Source organism: Bombus impatiens, unplaced genomic scaffold (assembly GCF_000188095.3).
Source record: "Bombus impatiens unplaced genomic scaffold, BIMP_2.2 scf_0131, whole genome shotgun sequence".
NCBI lineage: Eukaryota > Metazoa > Arthropoda > Insecta > Hymenoptera > Apidae > Bombus > Bombus impatiens.
In genome coordinates, this window is record NT_176550.1 from 383616 (window position 1) to 392094 (window position 8479).

An 8479-nucleotide genomic window follows, 5' to 3' on the forward strand; every position below is an offset into this window, starting at 1 on the left:
GCGATCTGCGCTCTCTTCGTTTCTTCCTCGCTATTCTAATGGTCGGGAGAGATTCTTGGAAAATGGCGACAGATAAATTGCAGCTTTCCAACTTTTTGTCGCGTTAAGGCAATTCTATTGTCAGATATTCTTCGTTTATTCCTAAGCAACTAATTTATTGGTATTTTTATCGTTGGATGGAATTGCGGAACTCGATGGCATTTCGAAAGCGGAGAATTGCTGTTATATGTCAGAAATAATTAATTATTGAAGCGAAATACGGTGACGTGCTCCGTAGAATAAATTTTCTATTCTATACCAGATTCCTTGAAGTGCGAAATATAATTTTATCCTCTTATGTAAGTACTCAAAACTAATACGGCTATCATCGATAGACGACGGAGAAAGAATTTCGTGGAAATCGACTATCGTCGATCAACGGCGACGTATTTATTATTATTATTGCATTTTTTACTCCGTCATTACTTTCCATTTAAAGGTAACCATTTATGAAAGTATACCCGTACTTAAGCAATTAAAATCTACAAGAACTTATTCAACACCTTGCACGATGATATTGCAACGATATCGTATAAAAAACACGGAATTCGGGTTCGTGTTAATTTCCCGAATAAAAATTGCAGGCGAGCGGCACAAAAAGAAGGTTATCGACCCTGAACAGGCACCATCGTATGGTAGTTCGCCACTGATGGGCTGGCCACTTTTTACCCAGCTTCCGGCTCGGGAACCCTTCGCGTGGCACCGGAAGCGTTTAGGCCTCGTCACGCTTGTTTTAATTACGTGAGCAGGCCACGATGCCCCGGTCCTTCTCGTCCGTGATCACGTAACACACCCACGAACACACGTAGATCAACCACATCCTTGGCAGGAGCTTCGACACCTGGCATTCTCCAGAAGGGAATTAATTTTTCGGATTAGCTTATCGCCTGAAGCCGAGCTAGCTATTTCACCCGAGAACGGGGTTAAGACCGGCTAAGCAGCTTTGTCTTAATGAGGTTCCGGCCTGAAACATCGACGCTCGTTTCTTCTTCCTCCCTCGCGGCTGGTTATTACTTTCAACCCATCCGATAATATCAATTTGCTCCTCGATGAATATGCTTAACGAATATATTGTCTCTAAAGATCGTATCATAAAAATTCTGCCTTCTGTTCTACCAGCGAGCATCGTCACGCGATTAAATTTCTATAAACTTGTTCCCTTCTCGGAGCTTCACATGAAACGAAGATAATAACATTAAATTCTCAGTCGCGATGAACATGAAAGGAATACCGTAAAATAACGTCGTTTAACACTCGTCTCATTGATGTGTGTCCCATACGAGCAAAAATAATGATCCCTGCAGGTGAACTCAGAGTGTTTTGGGTGTTCAGGTGTCGGACGGAACACGTGAAACAGGTTAATCTCTGGATCAGGCGATCAAAGTTCCTATCGCCGTTTGTGGCCATCTCGCGAGATTTACTGGTAATGCTCGTCGTAACGTAGATTATACGTGGCCACGGTTTCCTCCAGTCGCCGCATAAACGACCGATTAATTCGAAAATAGTGTCCTGACCGTCGTTCTTCCCTTCCGCCATCGATTCAACGTCTCGTTTTGCCTTTTTCCCGTACGCTGTGTTCCTTTTCGCAAAGAAATCGTTTGAGCAATGCTGACTCTCATGGTGCACGCGCTCCTGTCGCGGTTAAACGCCGTTCCGAGAATAATGAAACGAAAGTTTACATCTCGTCCGACTGTTTATACGGTCGATAAACCAACCGCCGTGGCATCGACAAAAATAAACGTTAATTGTAATGTCCACGCTAAAGCGAGTTAAAGGCGAACTCGTACGATTGCACGCAATGGATGTTTCACCGGCGGATGGTGCGAGATGACGAAAACGAAGAGGCAAGCTACCCTGCGGAGGCGCTGGTCGTTCACACGAGCGGATTCGTGACTCCTTGAAGGTCCTAAACGCCTCGCGAGTAGAATAAATTGCAACCAATCGCATGCTGGGAGACCATGCCCCTTACGATATACGTGTAAGACACCGTTTACAAAGTATGAACTTTTGTCGGGAACGTGGCGAATGCGCCGCTTGATGGCTCGTGCGCGCAGGTAGATAATGTTACCGCGAGATTTCCATCCCGCGTTTGACGAGGGTGAACGTAATAAAACGTTGATATAGCCGAACGTTACAATTACGAAAGATTTTTTTACGCGATCACGTAATACGAGGTCGACGCTGTGAATAGTACCGTACGCTAACGGTAATTACGAGGCATTCTTTAGTATAGATCGCGAAGAACTTGTGTTCTGAGCGTTTATCGATGAAAACCGTATTGTTTCTTCAGACTAGAGTCCCTTCGATCTTTCTAAAATTAATCAATGGTGACGGATTAAAATTCTAATTGATATGAATTTCGGTTCTTATTATTCTATAAAATAACGTGGAATTCAAAATTCCTCGTTTAGAGTATCATAAAAAAATCTTGCAACCAGCACACCGCTAGAATAGTCTTCCACAAACTCTTCCGCGTATGAGTGGAGGAAAGGGAAAAAGTCTATCTTTGGAATGACGATAATTCTTCGAGCTAAGCATAGGGGGATGCGGTCGGTTTTGTTGAAAAGCGGGTGAAAACAAGCGAAAAACCGAATCGTCGGATCATCTGGTCGAATGAAACGAACCGCGAGCCAGGAGAATCTCCCAAAGCTATCTATACACGGTTACCCCGGGTCCGTCTTTCTTCTATCAAGACGATCCAGGACGATCCTTTGCGGTACTATCCGTTTCAGTGTCCCATTGTCTTCCCGTGGCTCCTTGTCTATTTACACGTGGACCCTTTGAAGAAGCCGCTGCCAGTTTTTCGTTGCTACCGCTGTTAAACTAAGCGAAAGGCATTCTTAGAGAGCAGCAAGTAGGCTGGGTTCCCGTGGTAGGTACACGCTGGTACACTAGACACCACAACCGAGAGAGACCGAGGCCCTGTTTTAGGTCGGTATACGAGGTCAGCACGCGCTTTGTACTATGCGGGTTAAGTTACTCGAGCACCAAATCGAGCCTTTGTACCTTGTTAAGTTAAAACCTCGCTCTACTGCAGGGGATTGCTTGTCTTCCGAACATGGTGTTCGGGAGAACCGAGCGGACCGTTCTTATAGGAAATGCACGATACTGAAACACACCGGGACGTTGACTAATCTCCGTGTTTCCTTCTCTCCCGGTGTTTGGTACCATAGTTTTCGCGCCTAACCGTGGCGCACGAATCACCGATATCGATGAACTATTCGCTCGTAATTTGTAGACGGTTATCCCGCGTCGTTCTTGGGAACCAACGAAATACAACTAGAACGCTATTTTCAATTCTGTGAATATCGATTGTGTTCGTGGCAGCTCTTGTTTCTTTGCTTTCTTTTGGTCATTCTTCCGAGTCTTTCTGAATTTTCTTTCCTCTTTGACACTGGAGAACACGAATTGAGAACACACTGAAATGATCCCACGGTCCTTTCAGATCGCAGCATCCTTTATTACGAGTCGTTTGATTCAGTATCACGCCTCGCTCGCGAGAGTCTTCACGGCCCCCTTTCACAGGGCACAAGACGCTTTAACATATGAAAAAGTCCGCCGAGGGGATGAAAGGAACGACGTCGCTTTTGTCGTATCTCTTCTTCTGCTTCTTCTTCGTCGTCTTCTCCTATGGACCATGTTTCCTTTCTGCATGCTGTGTCTACGATGCCTCCGACGACAGGTTCGCGCGCTATCATATGGGAAGGGTGGTGTCAATCCCGGATACACCTTTGCATACATAAATGTTTATTGGGCTTCTCTTTGTGTTCCGTTTTGTTCATTCAGAACCCCATGTTGCTCGTCACACGCTCTGGCAAGGTGGTACACTATGTTGAAAAACGATATTCCGTGGATTACGGTATTCCTTGATTTCAATGGTGGAAAAGCTTTTATAATAACTCTGAAATTAAGTAGAATAGACCATTATAAAGATAAAATGGAACGTCTTTTGTGGGAAAATTGTTAGCTATTACTATAAAAAGAAATGGCGATATACTCAACTTCTGTTTCTTTTTATCACATGAATTTGTTTATTTGTTATATTCTAATATAATATACACCGCAACTGATTTTACACTTTGCTAACTTACATTCTCATACGAACACTCAATAACCCCTGCACAACTTTAATCCTCATTATACCATCATTTCGCGTTCCACTAGACTCTGAACCAGAAAAGATCTCGTCTAGCGTTCGTCAACGAAGAATTCCTTGCCGGTTACCTCTTTTTCAAACTGCGCCACTTAACTCCTTGACTTACAATGCTCGACCACGAGGCCTCTGCATCTCCACCCCTCTTTCCCCCCCAGCTCGATCTCCCCCTCTCGCCCAGATTTTATTCTTTTGTACTGCTATCCACGAGCTACGCAACCCTTAATGCGGGTTCATTATATTCTGGTTCCGGACGTGCGCGCAAAGATCGCGATCGGCTTGAGAACTTTAGGGTGGTCGTACGGGACGGTGTTTCTACGCCACATTACGCAGCAACATGCCCCGCGGATCAAAGGGAGCTGAAGGAGCGGAAAGTACATTTGCCGGACAAGTGGCTCGCATCCCCCTGCTGCTTGCCACCCCACGGAAACCTCATAGTACGAGAAACGTCAACGGCCATCTAATTGCCACTCAACAACGCATCTTGATTCGGCTCCACCGCGGCTCCAGCCACCTGGCAAAATCCACGATAATGCGATTGAGGTCTACGGGATGGTAGAGTTGCCAATTCGTTACGAGAACGTAGATCAAACGCGTGGAATAAAGTTACTCCTCTTTTCGTATTCAATAAGTTTGAGAAAGGTTTTTAATTGGATGAAATACAGGGGACGAAGTTACATAATCGCTCATTATATATTTAGAAAATCCAATTTTTTCTTCAAATCCAATTTTCCTTTGAATGTCACAAGTTTGAGAAATTTAATTGTGCGAAGAAAATAGGATGAAGTTATACGATTGATTATTCAATATTTAGATAGTCTCAATTTAAATTTCTTTTGCAATTCCATAGGTTTGAAGAAACTTTTAATTCCGCGGAGGAGATTGACAACTGGTAATTAAATATTTGGAGAAGCATGAATATGAATATTTCTGAGAACTGAGATTCGATAGCAATAGGATATTATTTAATAAAGAGCGCCCGCATCGGTAACTTATCCCTCGCCCGAGATTTATTACACCACCAACCGTAGGGACTCCCTGTGCAAATAGATGAAACTGTAATTTGTACATCGTCAATGAAGTAGTTTTCACAGACTGTATCCTAACCGAGATGGTGAAGGGCAAAGAGGGGAGGAGGAGCACATCGTTCGCGAGGCTGAATACCATGAAATATTCAAGGGGACGAGACTCTTTGTTCGAGCATGTTCCAATGCCGCGACAAAGACATCCGTTGAACGACAGAAACATACATTTCATGCAAGGACTCGTGCGACACGGGCTATTATATTGTCGGGCCGATTAAATCGTAGTCGAGATTCAAGCCAAGCAGTCAAGACGAACAAGCGTAATGAGTCTATTCCGAAGCACCCCTTTTTTTGATCGTTATTCCGTGAACCTACCCCTGGCGCGCATAATGTCGATGGAAATCGTACGAGACACGATAACATCTTAACGGTCACAGGCCTAGAAATGCTCGTGGAAGGCGCGCACAGACCCCGTAGGATGGTTTAAGGCGGGGGAAAAATAGCGGCGGTAGTAAAAAGGAGGGCCAACAATAGTCAAGTGTCGTGATTTGTGCTCGACCAGTGGGGTATACCTTCTATCCAGTCTTAATTAAGCCCCGTTTCCCACGTGACTTCTTACCCCCGTGCGTACGGGAATAGTTTTACAAGCTAACGTACTTTTTCTTCGCTCCGTTAAGCTTCGTCGTGGAACGAGATCGTCGAATCACTTGCTATCGCATCACCTGCATCTACTAGCTTTCGGATTTTACGGTTAGAAATCGTGGTACTTGATTTGGAAGAAAGAAAAGCAGAATCTCGGTGGCTCTCGATAGAATAATCATGTGATGAAGGATTTCGCTTATATTTGTTAATAAGTTACTAAAAGTAAAACTTCCGTGCAGTTGGCGCGGATCACAAGACACTCGCTTTAAGAAAGTATAATACTCTGACTTTTTTTTAAATAGAAAAACGGGAATTATGGCTAATGAAGATGAACTATAATAGTACCGCGATTCACGCATCGCAGCAGTAAACATTAATTCTTCCATAAATCGTTCCTCATTCGATCCACTTGATCCGACATGCTAATATCCTCCTGTCCTAATCACCGACACACATAACGCTGCAAAATGGTCTAAAAGCGTTGATCCGCGGGATACCTCGTCGAAGATTGTACCCGTTTGCCTGGTGATGCATTTACGATTGATTCGCCGCAGTTATTCAAACTTGATCATCATCCACCCCACCACGAAAATTCAATCTCTCGCGGTGCGGTACTTTGTAGCCCGTCATGAAGGCCGAATTCCGTTAACGGGCGCAAAACCCGGCAACCGCTTATTATCGATAATATGCAATACACACGCAACCTGGCCCCTAACCGCTCGGTATGTTGTCTATTCATTATCCCGACGGCATTCTAGCCGGCGCGTATGTGCGCTTAATGGCTCAATACTCTATCGCGAGGGGAGCCGCAGCCATAGATCACGGCTAACGTTGCACCAGAGAGACGCTGCATCTCGCCTCGCGCGTTCACGTACTACCAATATTGTTTCCACGAATGGTGAGAAATGCCCCGGTGGCTTTATAACGCCTTCTGCCCTCACGGGGTTAACCGTCCGTCCAGCAGGCGTCAGAATAATGGCGACTATTAGGTAAGTACCGTCTCTCTGCCTCGAGCACGAGCATCGTTCTTGAGCATCGTGCTTGCGTTGCAGGTATGGGATATTGAGACGTGGCGATGTGCGTGTTCAATTTTACGAGTTTCCGTGTTGTGCATAAATATTTAATAAGCCTGTGAGAATATTGTATAAGCAGAAACGCCACTAAGAATGAAACGAGCCAAACAGTCCGCTTTCAACTACGGATCGCTCACAATTTACTCGTAATCGAATTTAATAATTACGAGGTAAATCGCTTATGTAACTCGATTAAAATATTTTACTGATCTATGTAATCCTACTACTGCCACTTTCTAACTCTTCTAAGATCTTTCGTGTCTTTGAATATTATTATTTTATTTAAAGTTTGAAAAGTTGCGAGTAACAATCTGAATCATAGAAACAATAAGATTTTTTAATCCTTCCAATGCACCACATGAGTCTAAGTGAGATTCAACGAATCTGCTATACAGAGCGACACAGCTCGCAAGAGTTAATGAGTCCACGTATACCAGTCATTCAACGAACTTTCGTATTATCCCCCGTTGATTGTTGCTTCGTTTACCGTAACGGTACGCCAGTGATTACTACGTAGATTTGGTAGATGAGTGGCGCCAGCTCGGTAACTAGCTCGCGGAGCTAATATCGCGGCTAATGCGCAAACGATAGGCTGGCCTGTTCGTACAAACGCAAAAGGAGGAGTCAAGGGTCCGCGAACCACCATGGCCAGGAAAATGCGTTTCCGGCCAGGTACGGGACTTATGACCCTGGCCAGATGAGGTGCTGTCCCGGCCTGTAATCTCGTCTAACAGGGGCCACCGACAATTCTGACTTTGCTTTCGAGGCAGCAACCCTGTTACTTTAATCCGCGGAACCGGATAATGGAAACGCCGTGTTAGCACGTTGCCCGTTCGACTTCTGGTTGCGTGCCACTCCATGAGAACTAACCACTGAATCAATGAGATCGATGGTGGAACAGCGTGTCTTTAAACCCAACTCTGACTACTCCGCTGAAGCCTCGAATTTTTTCACGAGTTTACCTGTCGATCGATAAACAGGTTCGACGTTCTGCTCGAATGCTGCATTGGTTTTGATTCTCATGGAAGAATCGGTAGATAACATCGAGAACGATATGTACCGTGTGAAGTATTACAAATTTCATAGGAATCACGGAAACGGATCGAGTCAGACGAAAGAAAATGAAGGCTAAGTTATTCCACAGTTTCCATTTATACCATAGGAGTATCCGTCGTGATTCTCGTTCGATCTCGACGAACAATTACAAGAGGCAGTAGTCGTTAGCCTATGCCCCCCGTTAGTATGCGCACCGTCACACCTGACTGGCCGCGCACACGCGCTCTACCTTCTTGCCAGCGATTCTAGAGAAATATCCTCGGTTATTCGTGCCGTTTCGTAACGTCTGTCCGGGTTAATGGGGAAGAAACGCAGCGAATTCCGACCTGATTACCCACTACTTGGCCATCTGGTTTCTTTCATCGTGACTTTCGATCGTTTCGATCGAACGTGCTTAGTCGATCCGCTTTCACTGCGAAACATTTTTTCGATGATTTTGCATTTCTAGTCTTAAGATTTGAGAGCTTTAAAGATATAACACGTTATTTATG